At 38.0% G+C, this 25,571-nt stretch overlaps 1 protein-coding gene across 4 annotated transcripts in view; it reads left to right on the top strand.

The window, feature by feature from the left end:
• ABL2 (ABL proto-oncogene 2, non-receptor tyrosine kinase) overlaps positions 1 to 25,571 on the top strand; it is a 115,364-nt gene that overhangs the window by 49,754 nt on the left and 40,039 nt on the right. The gene's annotated exons all lie outside the window — the stretch shown is intronic.

The raw sequence follows: 25,571 nt of genomic DNA, 5'->3' as shown, positions 1-25,571 counted from the left end.
TTTAGTGAGGAGAAAAGTCTCTGCTGGGATTTTGTTCTTGGAAAATAGCATCAGTAAGGGACATTTGTGATCAATGGTACTTAGGTATTTATTCTTTTTTAGAAATTAGAAATAAATTATGCAGGACTTTTCTGGGCATAGGAAAACATGAACATAAAAGCTCATTCTCTGAAGTTTCATATAGCTCCTTACAGAATTGTATTTCTATTTCATTGTAGTTAGAGGTAGCATAGTTAAGTACATGTTTATTTCATAAGTATAAAATGAACTTATTCTAAGTAAATCTCCAATTCAGACATGAAGCCCCTTGAGAGTTGTCTCCATATCTTTCATCTTTCTCCCACAGTATCTAACAGTATAGAACCCTGTTGTAAATGGAGTCTAAAATGTGGTGTATAATTAAGTTAGTAAAATTATCAGTATGGTCAGTAAACATAGTCATCAGTCATAGTGTATCAGAACTATAGTCTCTTGAGCAGAGTCAGTTCAGAATTTTTTGACTGAATGAGCATTTCTGTTTGTATTAATACTAATAAGAGATTATTAAGTTCCCACTTTCCATTTAATTCTTTCTTATTACCAGGTTTTTGTTTTGTGGAGTTAGTTTGAGTTAAAACAGTGTTCTTGGGATGCCTGGGTGGTTCAGTGGTTGAGCGTCTGCCTTCGATTCAGGGTATGATCCTAGGGTCCTGGGATCGAGTCCTGCATCAGGCTCCCCTCGAGGAGCCTGCTTCTCCCTCTCCCTGTGTCTCTGCCTCTCTCTTTGTGTCTCTCATGAATACATAAATAAAATCTAAAAAATGAAAAAGTGTTTTTAAGTAATTCAGTAAGAACTACTTTAAGGTATGTCGTATATTTGACTTCATCTGCTTATAGTTTTCTTAATTGTTTGAAGTCCTTTGGTTTTGACTTTTTTAAAAAGATTTTATTTAGTTTTATTTATTTAGTTTGAGAGCGAGTGACACAGAGAGTGAGCGAGCATGCAGGAGGGGGAGGGGCAGGGAGAGAGAGAATCCCACACAGACTCAATGCTGAGCGTGAAGCCCAAGGCATGGGACTCAATCTTAGAACTGAGAGCTTGACCTGAGCCAAAATCAAGAGTCCAATGCTTAACTGACTGAGCCACCCAGGAGCTCCTGCTTGGTTTTAACTTTTGATGTCTCTTCTAGTGGTGGTATGCTTGATGTTTTGAGAAAGACTGGTTGAAACCCTTCTGTGTGCAAAAGAGTTTATTCTTGTTTGTATTATACTTCTATGATTTTCATTTGGAATTGCTCTTTAGAAGTGATATTTATCTAAGTCTCAACTTCTGTAAAATTAAGTCAAGCAGAAATGGAAGATAATTCTAACTCAGATCTTTTTTTTTTATTTTTTTTTAAGATTTTATTTATTTATTCATGAGAGACACAGAGAGAGAAAGAGAGAGAGAGAGAGAGAAAGGCAGAGACATAGGCCAGAGGGATAAACAGGCTCCATGCAGGAAGCCTGATGCGGGACTCGATCCTGGGTCTCCAGGATCAGGCCCTGGGCTGAAGGTGGCGCTAAACCGCTGAGCCACCCAGGCTGTCCCTCAGAGATCTTTTAATACTGTCCAGTATATACAAGCAGATCTAGTTAAAGATAAGACTAGTTTCCAGATTAAAATAGTCTGTATCATCCTCTATGAGTATTGTGGAGAAACTTTAAATCTTGACTGCAGTGGACTATTAATGAGTATATTAACCAACTCAAGATTGATTGACTTGAATATATTATTATTGGGTATTCTGGGTATTACTGATACTAGTGAACAAACTTGAATTTGGCTAAAAAATTTGAAGCCTCTGTAACTGAGCTACTAAGTCATGCTAGTTAGTGTTGTGTAGCAGTGTTCTTCAAACTTTATTGTTCACATATTTCCTTAAAGAACTTCTAAAAGATCTAGGTGAGGGCAGCCCTGGTGGCTCAGTGGTTTAGCGCTGCCTTGCGCCCAGGGTGTGATCCTGGAGACCCGGGATCGAGTCCCACATCGGGCTCCCTGCATTGGGCCTGCTTCTCCCTCTGCCTGTGTCTCTGCCTCTCTCTCTGTGTCTCTCATGAGTAAATAAATAAAATCTTTAAAAAAAAAAAAAAACCTAGGTGAGAAGAGGATGTGACTGTGAAGGGACATCATGAGGGGGATGATTGTCCTGTATCTTATACAGATATTGACTACATAAATTTTTGTGTATATTAAAATTTATAGAACTGTACACCAAGAGAAAGAAGATAGCTGTCTACTCTCTTGCACATGTTTTTTGGGTGATAACAAACACGACTTTCATCATAAGTTTAAATAATTGCAGATTATGTAATTTTTGGTGTGTTATAAATGACCTCATTTAAAAAATGCATCTAGGAATCTAAATACTTTAGTGACTCATCATTACTGTAATCCAGTTTACAAATTAGATGAACAGGCTCTCTTTTTAATAGCTGAAAGTTGTAAGTTACTCTTTTTTTTCCTATGGATTTATATTTCTATTCCACTTCTCTCATAGAAGTTTATCCTAATGTATTTTGACTACCCAAATACCACATCATAATTCTCTGCAACTAAGATAGGTATATAAATTGAAATTAGATTTTCTTTTTGGTATCTCTGTTTAAAAATGTTTATGATTGATTTAGGATTTTAACTTAGTACATAACCAAGACAATATAAGAATATATTTTCATAATTAAAAGTAAAATTTTATTGGAAATGCAGTATTATGAGCCATTGCTGCAGAAATGCTATGTAATGGAGTAATAGATTATCTGAATCTCAGTAGCTTAATACAGCATTTTTTTCTTTCTTTTTTTTCTCCCCCTCTTGAGTCTCTGGGTCAGCTGGGATTTGGTTGATCCCAGTTGAGCTTGCCTACGTTCAGCTACATTTGGCTGCACGCTCACAGGTCTGCTCTGTGTGTCTCACAGTCATCTCCTGGAAATAGTGGGAGCACAAGAAGGGTGAGATATAAACATATATGGAGCCTGTTAAAGCCCCAGTTCAAAAGTGGCACACCATCCACACTGTCGGGCAGAGAAAGTCACATGACTAAGCCCAACATCAGTGGGGAAGGGAAATATACTTTGCCCATTCTACTGGTAGGTAACGGCAAAGTATTTTGGCCAAATATATGCATGTATAATTCTGTAACAGTGAGGAACTGAAAAATTGGGAACAATAATCTAACTTATTTTGTGCATCTTTTAAAGAGATATTTTTTCTTCTATATGTGGATACTGTTTACTAGAAGTAGATATCTGATTGAGGTCTGAAGCAGTAGGAGTTAGGCAGAGTGGCAGTGGGGACAATAGGCAGAAAATATTTGGGGCTGAGGGAATAGTATTTGCCAAAATAAGAAAGAGTTTGGGAAACTAGAGAATTGAGTGGGAAACTAGAGAATTGAGTACGTCCAAAGCATAGGATAAGAAGCCAGGTGTTTATCAAAAAGAGAATAGGCCAGGATGCCTGGGGGCTCAGCGGTTGAGTGCCTGCCTTTGGCCCAGGGCGTGATCCTGGAGTCCCAGGATCAAGTTCCACATCAGGCTCCCTGCATGGAGCTTGCTTCTCCCTCTGCCTGTGTCTCTGCCTCTCTCCCTGTGTCTCTCATGAACAAATAAATAAAATCTTAAAAAAAAAAAAAAGAAAAGAAAAAGAAAAGAGAGAGAGAGAGAATGAGCTGGAGAGTAAGGCTGAAAAAGAGCCTCATCACTGAAAAAGAGCCTTTTATGCCATGTGAGAGATTAGACTTTAACTTGAATGCAGTAGGGAAGTCATTGGAATGTTTTAGAGTAGTGATGTGATCAGATTTTTTTGTGCTCAAGGAAAAAAAAATCCTCTTGGCTGTTTATGCATAGTAGAATGTTCTTAGAGAAACCAGAATCTGAGAGACCAGTGAGGAGACCATTGTAGGAAGCCAGTTGAGGAATGAAGGTGGCCTAAAGTAAGGGAGTGGAATTAGGGCTGGAAAAATGTGTTGTTAAGCCATAGAGAACTAATTCCAGCTGTTTTCAGCCAACAAGTACATTGATCACATCTTCTCATTTATATATAATTTAAATATTAGAACAAGGGCAATTTTTCAATTAATATATGTCATCAGTCTTTAATTTTATGAAACTGAATATTAACAATGTATATTTAAAATGCTTTGTAAATAGTAATGTTTAATACAGATGCCAATTGTTAATATTATGCAGGATGTTCATTGTTTTAATTCCTTGGGAAAAGAGTTAGTATGTGAATATATTATTTTATTGGAGCTAGAGAAATACTGTTATCTCAGACCTAGTGTGTATTGTGTGTTTTTTATTTCCTTGATTTAACCATTTTTCTCTTCCTCCATAATATAGAAAATTCAAATCACCTGTTTGAGAGAAAAACTCTTGAAATTGTTACAGGTCTTTAATGGCTTCTTACTGCCAACAAATAAATCAGAATTTCTTGGTGTGGCATTTCAAGGTTCTTTAAGATCTGGTCCTTGCTTACTTTCCTACTTTAATTTTCTTAGCACTTCATTTCATGCACGTGCCCCCTCCACCCACTCAAACCCTTGAGCTACACTATGGTGTTGTCCTCCCCCCCCCCCCCCAGTTTATAAAATATATTATCCAGCTTATTAATCGTACTTTACTTGGAATGTTTTGATGTTCATTCACTTTACCTGCTTCAGATGGTTGACACAGAAGACTTGCCTGGAGGTGATATGCGAGAGCCAGATTTCATCTTTCCACTTTGTTGATATATTGCTGGTACTCTCTTTTTTTTTTTTTTTTTTTTTAAGATTTTGCTTATTTATTCATGAGAGACATAGAGAAGCAGAGATATATAGGCAGAGGGAAAAGTAGGCTCTGCAGGAAGCCTGATGCAGGACTTGATCCCAGGACGCCAGGATTGTGACCTGAGCCAAAGGCAAGAGTTCAGCCACTGAGCCTTCCAGTGCTTGTTAATGTGCTTGGTACAAAGTGGATGTTTAATAAATATTTCAGTAATCAGTGTATTAATTATTCAGAGTTGGCATTTCAGTATTTCCTATGGATTGGTGTACCACTTTCTGGGTGCACAGACACATTCATAAACATTCCATGCACAGAAAATGTTTGTGTGTGTGTGTGTGTGTGTGTGTGTGTGTGTGTAAAAGCAGTTGTTACATACTTCTATAGTCTCAAACAGCTGACTGCTTGGATTACAGAGGATTGTATTGTAGATCTTTAGGAATGATCTAGGTTTATTTGAGAGTCCCTCCCTAGGAATGTCAGCTCTGAGCTTGCATTGAAGTCATTGTACCAGGTGCCAGCTACATTGACTTTGGGAATTCCACGAGGGAAAGAGGATTGGCACATTCCTTTCATCCCTCAGATATTTCATTATCTTTTGCCATAACAACCTAAGCAATGATGTGTCTCTGCTAAGATGCAAAGATCTTGGAATGCTAAATTCCACAAATTTCATGTGTTTAGGAAGGATCTTTCCTCTAAACTTCTGTCATGATTCTGAACAGAAGGATATTTATATCTAAAAATAGGTATGGAAATATTAAGTTCCTAGGTCACAATTTCTCATCTGTAGGTATTGCTAAATTTTAGTATTTTGCGCATGTGGTATTTATGACATGGTTTTGATTTTTCTCATGTAACTGGTGTGAAATGTGCTTTAACCTATTTTTTGCCTTTTTTCTCTATTTTTAAAATTACGTGATGAAATTGACTTTTTGTATAGTTCTATGAATTTTAACCTCTGTAGATTTGTTTAACCGCACAGTCAGCAGAGCAATTACATCATCCCAAAAAAACTTTGTTGTGCATTCCCTCTGTAGTCTCATCTTCTCCCCACCTCGTAATTCTGGCAACTGCTGATCTGTTCTGTCACTATAGTTTTGTCTTTTCCAGAATGTCACTTAAAAAGAACCATGCAGCATGTAATGTCTTGACATTGGCTTCTATTGGAAATTCAGCATACTATCTTTGAGACTCATCTAAGTTGCTGTGTGTGTCAATAGTTCCGTTCATTCTTTTTTTATTGCTGCTTGTGTTCCATTGTGTGGATGTACCACTCACCTATTATAAAAGGACATTTAGGTTGTTTGCAGTTTAGGGCAGTTACAGCTCTGCTATAAACATTTCTTTTTTTTTTTTTTTTTTTTTTTTAAAGATTTTATTTATTTTTTTGACAGAGCACAAGCAGGAGGAGTAGCAGCAGAGGGAGAGGGAGAAGCTGGCTCTCCGCTGAGCAGGGAGCCCAGCCCAGTGCAGGGCTTGATCCCATGATCCCAGGATCATGACCCAAGCCGAAGGCAGATAGATGCCCAACTGACTGAGCCACCCAGGCGCCTCTGCCATAAACATTTCTGTATGGGTTTTTGTGAATATAAGTTCTCATTTCTCTGGGGTAAATACCCACCAGTGGGATTGCTGGGTCATGTGGTAAATATATGTTTTACTTAATGGGAAACTGCCAAACTGTTTTCCAGAGTGGCTATATCATTTTATGTTCTTCCTGGCAAAGTATGAGAGTTCTAGTTGGTCAGCATCCTCATCAGCACTTGATAACTGTCAGTGTTTTTTATATTATCTATTTTAATAGGCACATAGTGTTGTTTTGTGGTTTTAATTTGCATTTCCTTAATGGCTACAGTTCAGCATCTTTTCATATGCCTATTTGTTATTCATATAACCTCTTCAGTAAAGAGTTTTGCCTGTTGTTGTTTTGTGTGTTTTCTTAATGTCTCTACCCATTTTTGTTTGGCCTTTATATATCCTCTGTAAGTAATGTTTCTTGTTCCCATTACTTATTTTCTTATTAAAAGATAGTGTCACAGGACTTTGGAGATAGACCATCAGCTGGGTATTAAATGTGGGTTACTCTGTAAATCACCTTGTGATCTTGGACATATTATTTACCTGACAGGATTTTTATGAAAATTAGAAAATTTTAATTGATGTACATGAAGTGCTTGACACATAGCTGTATCTAAACCTTTCTTTCCCTCCATATCTTAGAGTACATTCTCTAGAATGCTAGGGTTTTGAAATGCTCAGTGAAAAGACACCTGGGATACACTATATGATGTAGCTGCTTTTTGAAGGGCTACTATGAACATGAGTATATTATTGGCTCTAAGAAGTTAGATTTTGTTATAGAACTACTTTTATTTAACAGTTCCTAATCTTATTTAACTATGGAAATACTTGGCCTACGACAACTACTTAACCTACTTTTATGGAACACACTTTGGGAAATACTGACTTAGCATGTTATCCCAAACAGTGTGGCACATGATAAATATTCATTATTTATCAAATTTATCAAACATATATATATATATACACATATATATGCATGATTCATTAACTACTTTAAGTACTTTATTTTTCAATTTTTGTTTATTTCTTGAGAGAAAGTATGTGTGGGGGCGGGGGTAGAGGGAGAGAGAGAATCCTAACAGGGCTTGATCTCATGACCCTGAGATCAAGATCAGAGCTGAAATTAAGAGTCGGACACTTAAGTGACTGAGCCATTGAGGTGCCCTGTATCTAAGTATTTTCAAAATACTGACCTGTGTCTCAGTATTATCTTTCAAAGATGAATTTTTATCATAAAATATAGAAGGAAATTGGAGCAAATCTGTATAATCTTGTTAAGTTCTTTACCTGATAGTTACTATGAGAATTTGATAATTAGATTTGTATCAGTTAGATATATACTGATATGATAATTAGATAGATATATACTGATTTTTCAAAGCCTCATATTCTATTTAAGTAATGTTTTGATACATGGGAGCAGTGCAGGAAGTAGAGTATAAGAAAAGGTTTTTTATCAATACAAACAACTTCAGAGAAGCCTACTTTTTTTTTTAAGATTTTTTTTTATTTATTCATGATAGACAAAGAGGAGAGAGAGAGAGAGGCAGAGACAGAGGCAGAGACACAGGCAGAGGGAGAAGAAGGCTCCATGCAGGGAGCCCGACGTGGGACTTGATCCTGGGACTCCAGGATCACACCCTGGGCCAAAGGCAGGCGCTTAAACCACTGAGCCACCCAGGCTGCCCAGAGAAGCCTACATTTAAACACATTACATCAATCCAGATTACTTAAGAGATTAATATAGTTCTATTATTCTGTGTTACCCAAATATAAAAAGTGTAGCTACCTACAGCTTTTAATCAGATTTTCAGGAAGGCTATAGGGTAATGATAATCTGTGATAAAAGCAACCACAAACAGAAAAGTTAGAAGGGATAGGCACAGTTCCCTCTGTTTTCTAGCTCTAAGACAGATTAATCTTAAATTCATGGTCAGAAAATCAAGATATCACCTGCACCAGAAATTCCATTATAAACATCTGTCACTGGTAATTTATGAAGCTACCATCAGTATATTTGAGCCAGGTCTTTTCTAGGACTGCTTACCAGTCCTTCACCAGCAAGATGTGTTAATCTGTATGTGCTCTGTGACTGTTTTACCATGCATTATATTGTGATGAAGGAAGGGGTTAACATAGATCCTCTCTGTGAACTGGAAAATTAATTGTTCTTTTATATAAAATTCTAAGAATTCCAGATTAAAGTGACTATCTGTAATTAGAGTGTGCATATTATCTGCATTAAATTGAAATCAGTTTTCGTCCAAGCATCCCATGTGATCTGTTAATTAGAAAAGGCATAAACTTTATTGTTAAGGTTTGAAGTTAGGTTTTGGTGTATATTTCTTCTATTTTATCTTCACTAACATTTTATATAGCTGTTCATATCAGACACTGTTTTATGGTCCTTACATACAATCAGTATTTAATTTTTATCTCATTTTTATTTATTTATTTATTTATTTTTAAAGATTTTATTTATTTATTCATGAGAATACACAGAGAGGAGAGAGAGAGGCAGAGACACAGGCAGAGGGAGAAGCAGGCTCCATGCAGGGAGCCCGATGTGGGATTCGATCCCGGTCTCCAGGATCGCGCCCCGGGCCAAAGGCAGGCACTAAACCGCTGTGCCACCCAGGGATCCCCTTATCTCATTTTTAGAGAAATAGTACTTTTATATATTTTGGATGAAGAAACTGAGGCACAGATAGGTTAACTTGGTGAAGGTCACACAGTAAGTGGTACAACTAGGATTCAAACCCAGAGACTGGCTGTAGAGTTTGTGCTTAACTACTGTGTATTGCCTGCCTGTTCATACTCCCTGGAACGGCTGCCTTGCAGGGTGGTTGTGATTAATCAAATTTCATGTATTAGGTACTCAGTAATTGAGAAATGATATTATTATATATTTTTGTTAAACACAATTAGGAAGAGTTCTGCAAAGCATCCCTTTTAAACATCTCTTTAAAAAGCCCAGAAATTACATATCTAAATCAGGTATTCATGCTTAAAAATTTTTTTCCCCACATAATAAGGAGTTATATTGAGAAATCATATACTTTTTTTCTTTATTTTATTAGCTTAATGTATTACATTGATTGAGTTTTGTGTGTTGAACCAACCTTGTATTCCTGGGATATATCCCACATGGCATGGTGAATATTTCTTTTAATATACTCCTGGATTTGGTTTCCTAGTGATTTATTGAAGATTTTAGTTTGCATCTGTGTTTATAAGGGATATTGGTCTGTATTTTTTTTCTTGTGATATCTTTGTCTGGCTTTATCTTTTCTTAAAATTGTTCTCTACCCTCTGTGCCCTGGTCATGGAAGAGGCTTTATTTTACTCACCCATTTCTAGCGGTAGATCAGAGGTCAGTTTCACTTCATGAATGCAGAAAGCCAAATACTCAGGCAATTATGGGGACCTATAAAACATTTTGACTTTGGCAGCACAAGGCAAGTGATCCCTGGCATTGGAGGATGTTTAATAAGGCACATATGCTTTTGCAAGACTCTTACGGTTCTTTTGTGCCTTGCTGATAATAGGGTGGATTTATTTTTAGTTATTAATTACCCATAGTTTCAAGGTTCATAAGTGCTAGAGGCAGAATTTCAGAACTTATTCCAAATTGTCTCTCTGAAGGGGTGCCTGGGTGGCTCTATTGGTTAAGTGTCCAACTCTTGATTTTGGCTCAGGTCATGATTTCAAGGTTGTGAGACTGAGCTCTTCTTGAGATTCTCTCTCCCTTTTCCTTTGCCCCTTCCCTTGCTTACATGCATGTATGTACTCTCTTTCTCAATAAATAAATCTTTAAAAAAACTCACAAAATTATCTCCCTACGTTATAGCACATAGCCATTCATCTGAGAAATGGGATAATAGTATCTTTCTATCATATCAGTGTTAAGAGGAGAATTAGTGATAATATAGATGAATTCCCTGGCTTATATAAGCAAGTACTCAAAAACTGTTAGATTCTAATTTTCTGTTCCTGTCTTCTTTTCCCTACTAGATGGTATGGTGCTCAAAAATCCAGACTTTAAGTTTTGTTCCTATGGCGTTAGTATAATGTTGCTTCCCCTAACCTCCCACTCCCTGCCTCTTATTATTATACCTATCTCTTATTCCTTTTCCTCACAATCTTGCTTACCATTTAGGAAGAATTTTGATGTCTAATTTATATTCTTTCTTGGTCTGTCCTGTAGATGTTATTGAGCACCATATTTTGCCCTTCTATCATCAGGATAGAATCAGTGGAAATCTAGCAAAACTGAAAGGAGAATTGAAATTAGTCATACTCTTTGCGATAGTTTAAATACACAAAGCCACTCCTTTCTTGACCTGGGCCCAGCTATCTTTTCTTTTTTTTTTAAGATTTTATTTATTCATCACACACACACACACACACACACACACACACACACAGAGACACAGGCAGAGGGATAAGCAGGCTCCATGCGGGTAGCCTGACTTGGGACTTGATCCCAAGTCTCCAGAATCAGGCCCTGAGCCGAAGGCAGCACTAAACTGCTGAGCCACCCAGGCTGCCCTGGGCCCAGCTATCTTGGTGAAGAAACTTCGCTGGCTCCTGCTCTTAAGGATTCTGTATTTTTATCTTTAGATACCTCTAAAGTATTCATTTTCTTTCTTTCCTAAGGTCTCTGTAGCTCTCACCTAATATTTGGACTAGTGGTCTGGGAAGACTTTCGGTAGTTGTAGTAATGTTAATGCAGAGTTTTCTGCTGTCCTATGGTTTTTACCTCGCATGATAAAGGAAGCCAGTGATAATAGCTTTACTGTGAGTAATTGTTCATAGTCATGTGAATACACAGTATTTATGTAGTACGTAGAGTACTAGGGATTCACAGTTTGATGCTGACAGATATCCAAATAAAAGTAACTTAAATGGAGACCTTTATTAACAAAGGTGTATTAAAAATTTTCAATAATTTTGTAATTTTAATGGTAGTCTTGTTTTAAGCTGGAGATGGTTTGCAATGAAATCACAGGGATTGCATTCTGAGCATGTTTTTTTATAGATTATTTGAACAAAAAGTATATATTAATATAAGCATTAACCCCAAAGAATTTTGCTGAATGATGGTGTTTTTCTTCTTAGCTCTAATGCTCATACTATAGGGAGGATTCTGTTGCTTTGGACAACTAGTAGCTGCTGAAATAAGGGTCATGAATAAGGTCTTTGTTTCTTAGTTAAGGCAATTGGAAATACCTGGGCTCAGCAGGAAATAGCTTGCAGCCAGGAGCCAAGTATAGGGAGTGTAGTATATGCACATAGACATGTCTCTTCAGACATATTAGAAGATTAGCTCCACGGATCTGATACAGGAAAAACCAGTGTCTTAATTTTTATTTATTTTTTTTAAGCATTATATGAAAGGATTGTTAAGTTACTAAGTTCTCTTCAGGTCAGTGACAGGTGTCCTAAAGGATAAGGTTAGAGAACCTTAAGAACTATAAGAATTATTTCCTAATGAATACCCACATACACATTTTTTGTGTGTGGTATGAGATGAGCCATACATTAAGGGAAGACTTTTGTTCGGCTCTTCCTGTCTTTGAGGACAAATCAAAAGAAAAGACACCATCTATTCTATTTTGGCCTAAATAAGATTGTTCAAAGAAGAGGTGAAAGTTGTCCAGTTACTGAGAGAAGAGGTTCTGTTTTTGTTGCATTTGGGATTCTGGCATGACCTATACAAATATTTAGAACTCTTCCCTGAGTCATTATGCATTAATTCTGGAAAAATTTGTGATTATTCTGCCAGGAATAAATGGCAGAGATGTCCAGTTTTCTGTGATAGAATGGACTAGATGGTAAGCATGTGTTTATCATTCTTATTACTCTCTGGTTTGATTCTTAAATGTCATTCTTAAATATGGACAGAGGAATCAAAGTCAATTCACTTGGGGAGTCTGGCTGTTCTGAAATTCTTCTCCAGGGAAAGATACCTTCTCCAGGTATTCCAGTTTTTATATCACTCTCTATTGAATGAGGGAGGCATCCTGAAATTGTGAAAGGAGCATGGGGTTTGGAGTTAGACAAGTGCAAGGATTTTGTACACTGGCTTCACCACCTCTGGAACTTGAATAAGTTACCTAACATTTCTGAGAATTTATATGTTGGTGATAATAATGCTTGTCTTTCAGAGCTGTAGGTAATGATATTATAAATTATACATCAATTAAAGTGTGTAAAGTGCAGGTGGCTCAGTGGTTGAGTGTCTGCCTTTGGCTCAGGTGTGATCCTGGGGTCCTGGGATCGAGTCCCATGTCGGACTCCCCGCAGGGAGACTGCTTCTCCCTCTGCCTGTCTCTGCCTCTCTCTCTCTCTGTCTCTCAAGAATGAATAAATAAAATCTTAAAAAAAAAAAAAAAAGGTGTGTAAAGTGCTTGGTATGTATGTACTGCATAAATGGTAGCTGTCATTACAGTCCTACTGTAGAGGACTAGGATTGCTTTGAGTCAATTTTAATTTGCATGAAAACTTCGTGGGCAGCCCCGGTGGCCCAGCGGTTTAGCGCTGCCTTTGGCCCAGAGTGTGGTCCTGGAGACCCAGGATCGAGTCCCACGTCAGGCTCCCTGCATGCAGCCTGCTTCTCCCTCTGCCTGTGTCTCTGCCTCTCTCTCTCTGAGTCTGTCATGAATGAATGAATGAATGAATGAATGAATAAATAAATGAAAAGAAAACTTCGTGATGGTAGACATTTGTGCACATTAATTTAAAAATACTTGAGGGCCTACTATGTGCAAGATAAAGTGATTAATACAGAGAAAAATTAGTGATCATATTGTTGAATGCAAACAGCTATCTGTTTATAGTCTGATCTGACTATGGCTCGGTGACTCTTTCCCAAATGCATATATCCTAATATTATCTCAAGACGACTATGCCTTCAGAAAGAGGAAAATGATGATGTGAGAAATGACGAGAAGTAGATGCTATTAGGGAGATAATATTGAAGAGATACTCTTAGAACACAAGGATTCCTAATTCCCACATTATATCACTCTCTTCATACAAGATCCTCTTTCAAGAATGACGTCTGCAGGTGGAACTACACAAGGCAGGATAACACTTCCTGTTAGGAAGAGTTTTGGCTTCAGACCCCATTGAAGAACTACAATTAGGACCAATTTATAGATTTTGTCTCTAGCTGTGTGAAAAGACCCTATCTTCTAATAAGAAACACAAGGAAAATGCAGATGGGGAAAATGTGGCTTACTCAGTATCTCAAATATAATAAATTATAACAAGTCCTTTGTTTCCTTGAGAGTTGAATTGAAAGCCACACTTCTGATTCAGCTTTGTGAGGAAATGCAAGATCTAGGGAGCCTTCAACTTCTCTTTCATAAAGACCAGTGCATAATTAAGTATGCCACTTAAAAATAAAATTATAAGCTCATTAGAATAAATCTCTGAAACACTTTGAAAACTTTGCATTTTGACAACATGTAAGGACTGTTTATACTTTTGGGTAGTTGGTGTTTTGGCCACAAAATGGGTAAAATACTTCAGGAGTGGATTATATCTTGTGTTTTATTTTAAATTTTGTTCATCCTTGAAAATTTAAATTGTTTATGTTTTGTAAATGTATAAAAACTAGCTACCTATGATGGAGTTTGCTTTGAAATTCCTTGAAACCATATCACTTCTACAGATCTTGAATCTTAGGGATCTGAATAACTAGAACAGAAATCTAAATGAAATAAATCAAATTTGCACATTTCCCAAACAAATCTATGCACTGAGTTCCTTCTTTTGCCAAGTTCCAAATCTTAAATTACAAAAATTGGTAGGTTATGTTTTAATTTTAGCCTTAAGGCTAAAATTGCCCTAAGAGTATGTATTAGGAAACATCTTGAAGAACAAGATAAGGAAAAGACTGGATTAAAATGTATGGCAAATGTTATCAGTAATTATTTCTGGGTAATGAGATCATGGCTGATTTTATTTATTTTTAAAAGAAGTTATTTATTCATGAGAGACACAGAAAGGCAGAGACATAGGCTGAAGGAGAAGTAGGTTCCCCTTGAGGAGCCTGATGCAGGACTCTATCCCAGGACCCCGGGATCATGACCTGAGCCGAAGGCAGATGTTCAACCACTGGGCCATTCATGTGCCCCTCATGGGTGCTGTTAATTGTCTTCATCTTTCTTTTATTTTTATTTATTTTTTACTCCACCCCCCTTCATTTTTCTTTTAGTTTCTAAAAACGGGCAGGTATTGTTTCTATAATTAAGAAAAAGTGGCGTGGCATGTCAACAAATATTTATTGAATACATGTTCTAGGAAAACAGGTAAGTGTAAGATGTAATCCCTATCCATACATAGGGTGAAGCTGGAGTCACACATTGTAAATAATAGTACTGTGTATTTTTCTGTGCTGTGCAGGGTTTCCTCCCCAAATAACTAATAGAATAATAACTAATAATAACTAATAACAAATAATTAGAAAAATCTGTGTGACTGTGATGCAGTGTAGAGTTAGAAACTTTATTTTAGGTGTGAGGGAAAATACTTTGAGAAACTGAAGAGAAGAAATATGAGTTGTGTTCAATTAGTTCACTAGGTAACCGGAAAGGGAGAATGTAGAAGGAAAGAATTTGTAGATTGAACAAATGGACATATTCAGAGAACTTTTGGTAGAGCTGTACATAGATGAACATAAGGTACAAGAAAGACTGGTGAGAGGAGAGGTAGGAGAGGCTGAAAAGGCTAAGTGCCAGATCATGGCAGATGTTTCTCATACCATGCTGAGGAATTTGGAATTTAACTCTGTGCGGTAGAGAGCCCAAACCTTTAAAGGTGTATGTGTGTGTGTGTGTGTGTGTATGTGTGTGTGTGTGTTTAAAGATTTATTTATTTTTAAAAGATTTTATTTGTTTATTCATGAGAGACACAGAGAGGCAGAGACATAGGCAGAGGGAGAAGCAGACTCCCTGCAGGGAGCTCAGTGTGGAACTTGATCCCAGGATCCTGGGATCATGATCTGAGCCAAAGGCAGATAGATGCTCAACCACTGAACCACCCAGGCATCCCAAAGATTTATTTTTTTTATTGGAGAGAGAATGCACATACGCATGAGCAAAGGTGAAGAGGGGCAGAGGGAGAGAGAAACTCAAGCAGACTCTGCCGTGGAGCCTGACAGGGGACTCGATCTTAGGACTTTGAGATCATGACCTGAGCCAAAACCAAGAGTCTGATGCTCAACTAACTATGCCACCCAGGCACCCCCCAAACTCTTAAAGGTTTTAAGTAGGAACGTAACTCGAAGTGGTCTTGCCCTTTCAAAATAGCAGTTTAGAGGCAATGTGGATATTACATTGGAGCAGAATGAAACTAAAGTCAAGAAGATCAGTAGATGAATGTTATAGCCATGCAGGCAAGGAAATAGGGCATAAATGAGGACAGTGGTAAGGGAGTAGAGTACACAGATTTGAGAGATTTGGGAGCTGGAGTCCATAGGATAGTAGTGTTGGAGGGAATTAGGGAAGAAAGAGGATTCTAGAATGATGATGAGGTTTCTGGATTGGATACCTGGGTGAATGGGTATGCCATTAACAACAACCAGAACACACATGCATGCACACATGCTAAACTGAAAACGCAGAAGTAGGAACAAAATGGGTTTTTGGTTCTTTTAGGATATCTAAGTATACTTAGCCATAGGCTATAGGAGTCAGCTGGTCAAGAGAGTGATTTGGGGTTGGTGAGATTTGAGAGCTGTGATAGGCTGAAGAGTGCCCTCTCAAAAGATACCCATGCCCTGATCCGTGGAACTGTAAATGTTACATTGCAAAAAAGTGGGGAGGGGAGATGTCTTTATAGATGGAGAGATTATCTTGCATTATCCAAATGAGCCCTAAATGTAATCAGTATCTCTATAAGAGGGAGACAGAGGGAGGTTTCACATGCAGAGGAGATGATGATGTGACAGTGGAGCAGAGAGATCTGAAGATGCTCGTCTTAAAGATTGGAGTGATGTGGCCACAAGCCAAGGGATGCTGGTAGCAACCATGAACTAGAAGAGGCAAGCGATGGATTCTACCCTAGAGCCTTTAAAGGGAGCTGATGCCTTGTCAGCACCTTCATTTTGTCCCAGTGATACCAGTTTCTGACTTCTGGCCTCCAGAATTCTGAGAGAATGTGTTTCTGTTTTTTAAGTCAAACAATTTGTGGCAGTTTGTTAATAGCAACCACAGAAAACTAATACAGGAGCTGATAGCCTCGAGTTTATAAATAAAAGTAATGGATGTGAATGATTTCACCTAGAGAGGATGCATGGAAGAAGGAAAGAAAAAATGAGGATAGATGTTTCTGTTATCTAGTACCATCCAGAAATAAATGATTTTGAATTAAAGAGTATTTTGTCAACTGAATACAAAACTTTGTGATTATTGCCACTTTTTTGGTTGATAAAAAAATGTCTTGATGGAATACTACTACTTTCCTTTGTCTTTTGTATAAAATGTTGAACCGTGTTGACAACTCTTAATGTCCATTGGGATAGACTTCATTTATATTCTAGTCTTATAACTCTGTCTTTGAAATCTGGATGTTACTTTATATTCCTTTTGTTCCAAACCAGAGAGAGATTTATTAGTTTCCTTTTCTATATCCTCTGTTACTCCCTTCTTCAAGAGATTTCTTAAATCTATCATTGTCCATTTCACAAACAGGCCCTTATCATCCCTGCTTAGTTTTCTGCAGCAAACTTTTAGATAATTGTTCTATCTGCAGGGGGTCCATTAGAAGCATTATAGACCGGTCTTATTTATTTTTTTTTAAAGATGTATTTTTTTTGCTTTAGAGAGAGAGACAGTGCATGTGTGTGGGGAGGGGCAGAGGGAGAGCATCTTCAGGCAGACTCCTCGCTGAGTACAGAGCCTGACATTGGGTTCAATCCCATGAGATCATGACCTGAGCTGAAACCAAGAGTTGGATGTTTTAACTGACTGAGCCACCTAGGCGCCCCAAATTTTCCTCCCCCCACCCCCCGCAATAGGCTCCATGCCCAGCGTGAAGCCCAATGTAGGGCTTGAAGTCAGGACCCTGAAATCAAGAACCAGAAGGCTGACTGACTGAACCACTCAGGTGTCCTAAAGCAGTCTTCTCTAAATAGCACAGTGTGTTACTACTTCTCAAGAATCTACAGTGATTACCTATTGTATCCCAATACAGTCTGAATTCTTTTGTTTGGATGTCAAGGTTGTCTGTCATTTGCCTCACAAATATCTCACATTACTTGACTAAGACGTACATATATTTCCAAGCTTTTCTTTTAATCAGGCCACGTTTCTCATGCAGCAAAAATCACTGAACTGGATTAAGGAATGGGCCAGCTGGGCTCCTCTCCAGTGTCGATTTCTAAAGGTTCTCTGGAAGTGTAACAGGGAGAAGAAATTGTTTTCTAAAAATCCTCTCATAAGGAGTATTATCTGTGGTATTGGGGAATATTTTCCTAAACTGTTTGGGCTAGAGCCTGAGACCACCAATGGGCATGGGAAAGTGCCTGCTGAGGTGGGTAATTCTGGTTAGCTGCAGGGTCTTTTGCTGAGTCAGGGACTCCTGAGTTTAGGGCCAGAGATGAATTATTCAGGACCACTTCTTCCTTTCTGTTTTCTCTTCTCCCTTAGCACAAATTTCAGGCTTCTTGCTAAGTAAATGTTAAACACATATTTAAAGACTGTTGTTTTGAAGATGTATTAATTATTAGCCTACCTAGGTTCCGACGTGTCTTGGTCTGATCTTGTAAAACTTAAAATACTCAAAGCCTTTTCTCTGCCTTGGTTTATATTGTGTGTGTGTGTTCATGTTTTTTTTTTTTTTTTTAAGATTTTATTTAATTATTCATGAGAGAGAGACACAGAGAGGCAGAGACATAGGCAGAGGGAGAAGCAGGCTCCATGCAGGGAGCCTGACGTGGGACTTGATCCAGGATCAGGCCCTGGGCTGCAGGCGGCACTAAACCTCTGCGCCACCAGGGCTGCCTTTTTTTTTTTTTTTTTTTTTTAAAGATTTTATTTATTTATTCATGAGAGACAGAAAGAGAGAGTCAGAGACACAGGCAGAGGGAGAAACAGTCCCCATGCAGGAAGCCCGATGTGGGACTTGATCCCAGGACTCCAGGACCACACCCGGGACTGAAGGTGGTATTAAACTGCTGAGCCACCCGGGCTGCCGTGTTCATGTTTTTAACCCCTGCTTAGAAAAAGGTGCTCTTCCTTCCTCTGTAACGGAAAACTTTGAGTCCAAAGTATGTTGACATCTATGGTTTTGTAATTAGAAAAAGCTCCTACTCTAACAGGAACAAATGAGTCCTGTTTAGAGGATTTGGTTAAGTATTGAGCATGCATTCTCAACAGGGGTGATAATAACTTAGGTATTTACAGTGGTTTGTGACCCTCCAAAGCTCAGTGCTACCTTGCAAAATCTTATCCTTTTATACTTTGTCTTATGGGGAGAAATTGAATTAAGTTGAATTATTAAGTTAAATGTAATTTTAGTCCTTAGAGTAGTGGTAAATGAAAATAAAGTTTGGGAAATGCTAGTGTAGAGAAAGGGAAAAGATGCTGCTAAATAGGTTTTATTTTTGTTATAAGAAGTCTCACACTGAATTTTTTGAATGAGTTAATCCTTTTTTACCAGTCATTTATTAGTAAAGCACTTTGCTGGGTTTCATTGGGTAGAGAAACATGATGGTTCTATACATGTAGAAACTTAATCTTATTGGAGAGAAAGAGACACACAAAAAAGGAAGTAATAAATTATAGTAAATACACTATAGAAGATGTCCCAATATAGTGTGACAGTTGTTGTTCTAGGCAAAGGCAAAGATTACTTAATCAGAAATGGTCAGAGAGGTCGAGTTCAGGGAGAATCTAGGAACTTTAGCTACACTTTGAAAGATAATACAGGATTTGAATAGACGAGGAGGGTAAGCATGGTCCTAATTAAAATAGCATTTTGATTTTTGTGACTTTTTGTGATAATACTCCAATGTGAGACTGTATGAGAGCTAGGGGGATTATAACTACTATTCCTAACTGATCTAAAGAGAGTTATTTTTGCAAAAATTTAGAGTTGCTTATTTTTATTTCTGTACTTCAGACTTCTTGTTATCCATGCAGATCTTCTAACTTGAGCCCAACACATTTATTCTTATCTCTTAATAGATGTATTTTCCAGGTAGGAAGGCACCCCTTTTAGACTACTGAAAGAATTAAAGTTTTAAGTAATGGTGTCAGATTTTCCCCTAAGCATTTTATATGCTTAATCTCATTTAAGGATTCGTAAAAAGTACTTACCATTTCCTTCCTGTTTTACAAATGAAAATTGTACACTCAGATATTGTAAATAATTTCTTCAACTTGACACCTCACCTTTTGAATGGCAGAGCAAGGGCTGCTTAATACAGAGCCTGAGTCCTTTGATTTAAAAAAAAAAAAAAAAAGTCTAAAAAACCTTAACATTGAGATTGTTTTTGTTTTGAGAGACCAGTTTTTGTTCCTAAAGCCTTGAGTTCACAAAGGAGAAAGGTAAGGAGGTGAAAACGAAGGGTGAAGTAGATGATATGGAATTGGTGCTCTGCTTTCTTAGACTTAATAGTCAGCTGCTGTGTTGGGAGGTTGAGTAGCGAGGGTTAATAGAAGGCAGGACTATGGCAGCTGCCATCCTTGAGACCATCTGGTTCTGACACTAGCTTTGTTTCTTCATCTCAATAATAATGGAATTGAATATATTTTAAGGTCTACTGTTTGATCCCAAAATGTTAACTGAAAGACCCCTGTCTTAGAAGTACTTTTCTGTGCATTGGATTCTATAATGCTGTCTGTTTCATGCTGGTAGGAAAAAGGGATAGGTGGTCTGTTGTGGGGATAGTTCATCTGAGATGGCCATCCACTCTAAGAATACATGCTGTTATAAAAATGACAGCTCCAGTTGTGAGGTGTTTGAAATTGAGGGCCTACACATAGAGAAGGATCAGAATTTTTTGTCATATCTAGAAGTAAGAGTGCCACTGGAGGTTATATTTCCCATTTGTTGATATTAATTTACTGTGTGTGCCTCTAACAACTTACAAAGTAGGAAACACAAACAGCAAAAGCAATGAGAAAATGCTTTATGTCATGAGGAATAAATTGCTATGTAGTTAGCAAAAGAAATGGAAAGTGAATTGTGAATTTAAACAAGTTACTGTTGTTTGCCTTTGAAATTATAAAAAAGATACATAGAGACGATGAAGTAAACATTTATATGTCACTGAGTATAAAGTGGTAAAATTTTTTGGAAAGTGATTTGGAAGTATGTATCATGAGTCTTGAAAGTGTCCTTTGACTTGAAAATTTGTTCTGAGATCATGTTAATCAGAGAAAAATTGGGAGGGATACAAAGTGCACATAAGTGTTATTACTAGGTGACTTGTAATTTGGTACGCATAAGTGTTATTAGAAGTGGTGGTACCTCTGCAAGATGAAATATATATAACCATTAGAAAGAAGGCTTTTGAAGATTTATAAGAATATGTGAAAGTTCTTGATACATAGTTTACAAAAGCAATGAATACGCTTATATACTCATTTATTAACACGTCAGCTGTAGTTAATGCTGTCGATCTTCCCTCCTTCCACATACAGAATCCCCTTCTCAGCCTTAGGTGTTTTCCTTCCTTGCCAACTATTCTTAATCTCCTTTGCTGACTTCTTTCTCTTTGCTCCCCTAATGTAGATGTTCCTTAGGGCTTAGTACTGGATCCTAAACTTTAACATTTTTTATTTTTTAAACTAACATACAGTAAAATCAGCTCTTTTGGGCATATACAGTTCTATGAATTTTAGCCCATGCATAGATTTATGTAACCCCCACCACTGTCAGGATACAGAATAGTCATCATTTCTCCCAGAAGCCCATTGTGCTCACTTTTTTAGTTACACCTTCCCTACTCCTGACCCCTGGGAACCACAATGGTTTTGTCTTTTGGGAAATATATGTTTTCAATAACGGCTTCTTTGGGAAGCTCAGCATAATGCCTTTGAGGTCCGTTCGGGTTATTGTGTGTATCAGTAATTCATTCCTTTGTTATTGCTGAGTAGTATTCCATTGTATGGATATACTACAGTTTGTTCATCCATCCACTGAAGAACACTTAGATTATTTCCAGTTAGGGATAGTTGGGAATAGAACTGCCATAAGCATTCACGTACAGGTATTTGCTTAAATGGAAGTTTTCATTTCTCCAGGACAATTACTTGCAATAGTGGTATTGCTGGATCCTATAAGTGACATTTTATAAGAAATTGTCAAATTGCTTTCTAGAGTGGCTATACTATATGGCATTCCACCCACCAATTTATGAGAGTTCCAGTTGGTTTGCATCTGTAGTAAGCACTTGGTATTCTTAGAATTTTTAGATTCATCACTCTAATACATGTATAGTGGTATCTCATTGTGGTTTTAATTTGCATTTCTTTAATGGTTGCTGATGTTGAGTATCTTATTGGTCATTAATTTTGGTGCAGAGAGTTTTTGTCCATTTTTTTTTAAGCTCTTATTTATTTATTCATGAGAGATACATAGAGGCAGAGACACAGGCAGAGGGAGAAGCAGGCTCCATACAGGAAGCCTGATGTGGGACTTGATCCCAGGACTCCAGGATCATGCCCTGTGCTGAAGGCAGGCGCTAAACCGCTGAGCCACCTAGGGATCCCCATCTTTGTCCATTTTTAAATTGGGTGGTTTGTTTTCATACTACTGAGTTTGAGAGTTCTTGATATCTTCTGGATATATATCCTTTGCCAGATATAAAATTTGCAAATATTTTCTCCTGTCTATAGCTTATCTTTTGATCGTCCTAATGATATCTTTCAGAGAACAAAAGTCTGAATTTGCTTTTTATTGCCTTTTGTGCTTTAAAAAAAACTGCTTTATTGAGCTATAGTTTACATTTCATAAAACTTAAGTTTTAAAAGATGTACAATTCAGTGATTTGTAACAATATACATAGTTGTGTAACTCTCACCATAGTCTAGTTTTAGAGCATTTCCATCACCCAAAAGGTTCCTGTGCTATTTTATAGTCAGTTGGCATTCCTACCCATCCCAGGTAACCACTCATTTTGCTTTCTGTCTCTATACACATGTTCTTGTGGGTATTTCATGTGAAAGGAATCATGCAATATGTAGACTTTAGATCTGGCCTTTTCCACACAGCATAACGTTTTTAATGCTTTATGGAGATATAAATTGACATACAAAATTAACCCATTTAAAATGTAGGACTCAGGCCAGCTGTGGCTGCTCTCCCAAGACAAGCAGCTCCTCCGGGCAAGTAGTTCTGTGTTGGGAGCCACGTGTTGTGCTGGACGTGCCAGGAGAAGCGGCTGCAGGATGAGGTGGTAGCCTTTGACTACCAGTCCAAAATGCTGGCTTTAAAATGTTCCTCTTTCAGTGGAAAGCCGAACCATGCAGACATCTTGCTCATAAACTTACAGTATGTTTCAGAAGTGGAAATAATTAATGACTGAACAGAAACCCCTTCTCCCCTAGCTTCATTCAGTGTTAGTAAGGTTGTAAAACATTTTAGAGATGTGGAAAGCCAAAAGATACTGCACTGTTCACAAGCCCAGCCATCAGAGGAGGAGGCTGCCCTTCATTCTGGGTCCACACACACACACACACACAGGACTCTTCTAGCATCCAGCCAACCAGGCGATTGTGGTGGCTTCGGTGGAGGCAGGCCAGAGGAGGGAAAGGATCCTATATTTCCTGTTGGTGCTTGTTAACAAAGATCTTAGACTTGAACAAACAAAACACCCAACAAAACAGAACAGAGAATAATTTAAAAGTTGAAACATTATTTGACTAACAGACTTTGGTCCACCATGTCCTCTTTACCGCACCCTTCTGGAACAGTCACCTTAATTTTATTTTTGAAAATTCCTTTCCTGCTCTTCCCTTTCACCTCTGACTCTTCTAGTCTGTCCCTGTCATTCTGCTTTTATAAGTGGCTACACTTGCCCTCTGAGTGATGGAAAGAAACTTTTATATCTCCTCTTCCAAAATAAAAGTAACAAGCTGTGATAGATGAGACTAGAGCACTAGACAGAGGTCTCATTTTAAATTTGTCTTTTATGAGATGCCTGGGTGGATCAGTGGTTGAGGATCTGCCTTCTGCTCAGGGCGTGATCCCAGGGTCCTGGATGGAGTCCTGCATCAGGCTCCTCGCAGGGAGCCTGCTTCTCCCTCTGCCTATGTCTCTGTCTCTCTCTGTGTCTCTCATGAGTAAATAAAATCTTTCCAAAAAATTGTCTTTTTCACCCCCCCCCCTTTTTTTGCACAGGGCATGGCTTGAATTAGTTTTCTCTTAACTTTAAATATATATATGAAAATACATATTAAAATGCTGTCTAAATATTTTCTGCTTCGTACAGGTCTCTTTTTACTAATCATGGCTGCTCTCCCTACCTCATCCCTTTGAAAATAAAAACATTTATCCCTCCCCACCACCTCTAGCCAGGCAACTAACTTGACTTGGTTCACAGCAAGAATCTTCTGCAGCACTCTATAGCCAGTGTTTGCAGGCAGGATTCGGCTTTGAGAGTGCCTGATGGCTTTTTAATCTTTAACTGTGTGTGTACCAGTCTCATATTTGGCCAGAACCTCAATATTCTCCCCCTGCCTTTTGTCTTACTTCATGGTACTATAAGAACTTCTTCACCGCTCTCCTGTCTCCTAGATGGGAGAGTCAGCTGCCCTGTCTCCTGTGCCCTCTGTAAGAAGAATTATTTTGCATGGCATGTCTTAGCTCCTTCTTAAAGGATTTTTTTCTTCTATAAGAAATCTGGAGCCCAGGGATGCCTGGATGGCTTAGCAGTTGAGTGCCTGCCTGTGGCTCAGTTTGTGATCCCAGGGTACTGGGATTGAATTCCACAGGAGCCTGCTTCTCCCTCTGCCCGTGTCTCTGCCCCCCCCCTCCCCCCCCCCCCCCCCCCCCCCCCGTCTCTCATGAATAAATAAATAAAATCTTGAAGCAAGCAAGCAATCTGGAGCCTACCTCTCCTGGTCTCTCAAAGTCTGTGTCCAGAGCCACTAGCCAAGGAGAAAGCTTGAGTGACCTGTAGTTTCTTTTCTCCCACCAACTTCCTGCTTTTCTACCCTTCCCATCTCCCTTAAATTTTATAGGCTTACGATAGTTTGTATGTGCTCAGCCGATGGGCAGAAAACCTGGAGAGAACTTCTGAATTTTAGCCCACCAGTTTGTCTGATTTGACTAACCTGCTGAGTGTGAATACTGGCACCTGTTGCCCCAGTGCTTTCGGGTCAGTCCGGTGGGGGCAGAGTGTGCCACCAGCTGAATGCCAGGCACCTAGTGGAAAGTGGGTGATGCTCATGTGACTGGTTAGAGCTTTGGGGGTGGGGTGGGGGTTAACTACTATCTTTTTGGTCATGATTTCTTTCCTTTTTTAAAAAAATTAAATAAATCAAAATAAAGTGTATGATTCAGTGGTTTTAGTATATTCAGAGTTCTTCAATCATCAATACAGTATACTCTTAGAATATTTTCACCGCCCCAAAAAGAAACCCCCTAGCCATTAGCAATCATTCCATATTCCTCCCCACATCCTGACCCTCGGCTACCACTAATTTACTTTTTGTATCTATGGATTTACCGGTTCTAGACCTTTCATCTAAATGGAATCACACAACATGTGTTTATTTTGACTGGCTTCTTTTACTTGGCATGTGTTTTCAAGGTTCATGTATGTTATAACATGTATTAGTATTTCCGTTTTATTTATCCATTCAGTAATATTTTGGTTGTTTCTACTTTTGGCTGTTATGAATAATGCTGTGAAGGTTCATATACAGGTTTTTGTGTGGACACATATTTTCATCCTTTTATTTTTAACCTGCTTCTATGTTTGTATTTGAAGTGAGTTTCTTTTAGATAGCCTCTAGTTGGATTATACATATCTATTATGATAAACCACCTTATATTTTGACCATTTTCATTTAACATTAGTCATTGATGTTTGGTTTTAGGTCTGTATTTTATTCTTTTTGTTATTTCTTTCCTCTTTCCTGTTTTCTCTTGGATTATTAAATGCCTTTTTAGTACTCCATTTTCACTTATCTGTTGTTTCTGACCATATCTCTGTGGTTTTTCCTGTGGTTGCTGTA

The sequence above is a fragment of the Canis aureus genome, chromosome 6, assembly GCF_053574225.1.
Source record: "Canis aureus isolate CA01 chromosome 6, VMU_Caureus_v.1.0, whole genome shotgun sequence".
NCBI classification, from domain to species: Eukaryota; Metazoa; Chordata; class Mammalia; order Carnivora; family Canidae; genus Canis; species Canis aureus.
Note: the sequence above shows the minus strand (reverse complement) of the source record. Positions and strands in the feature narration are given on the sequence as shown.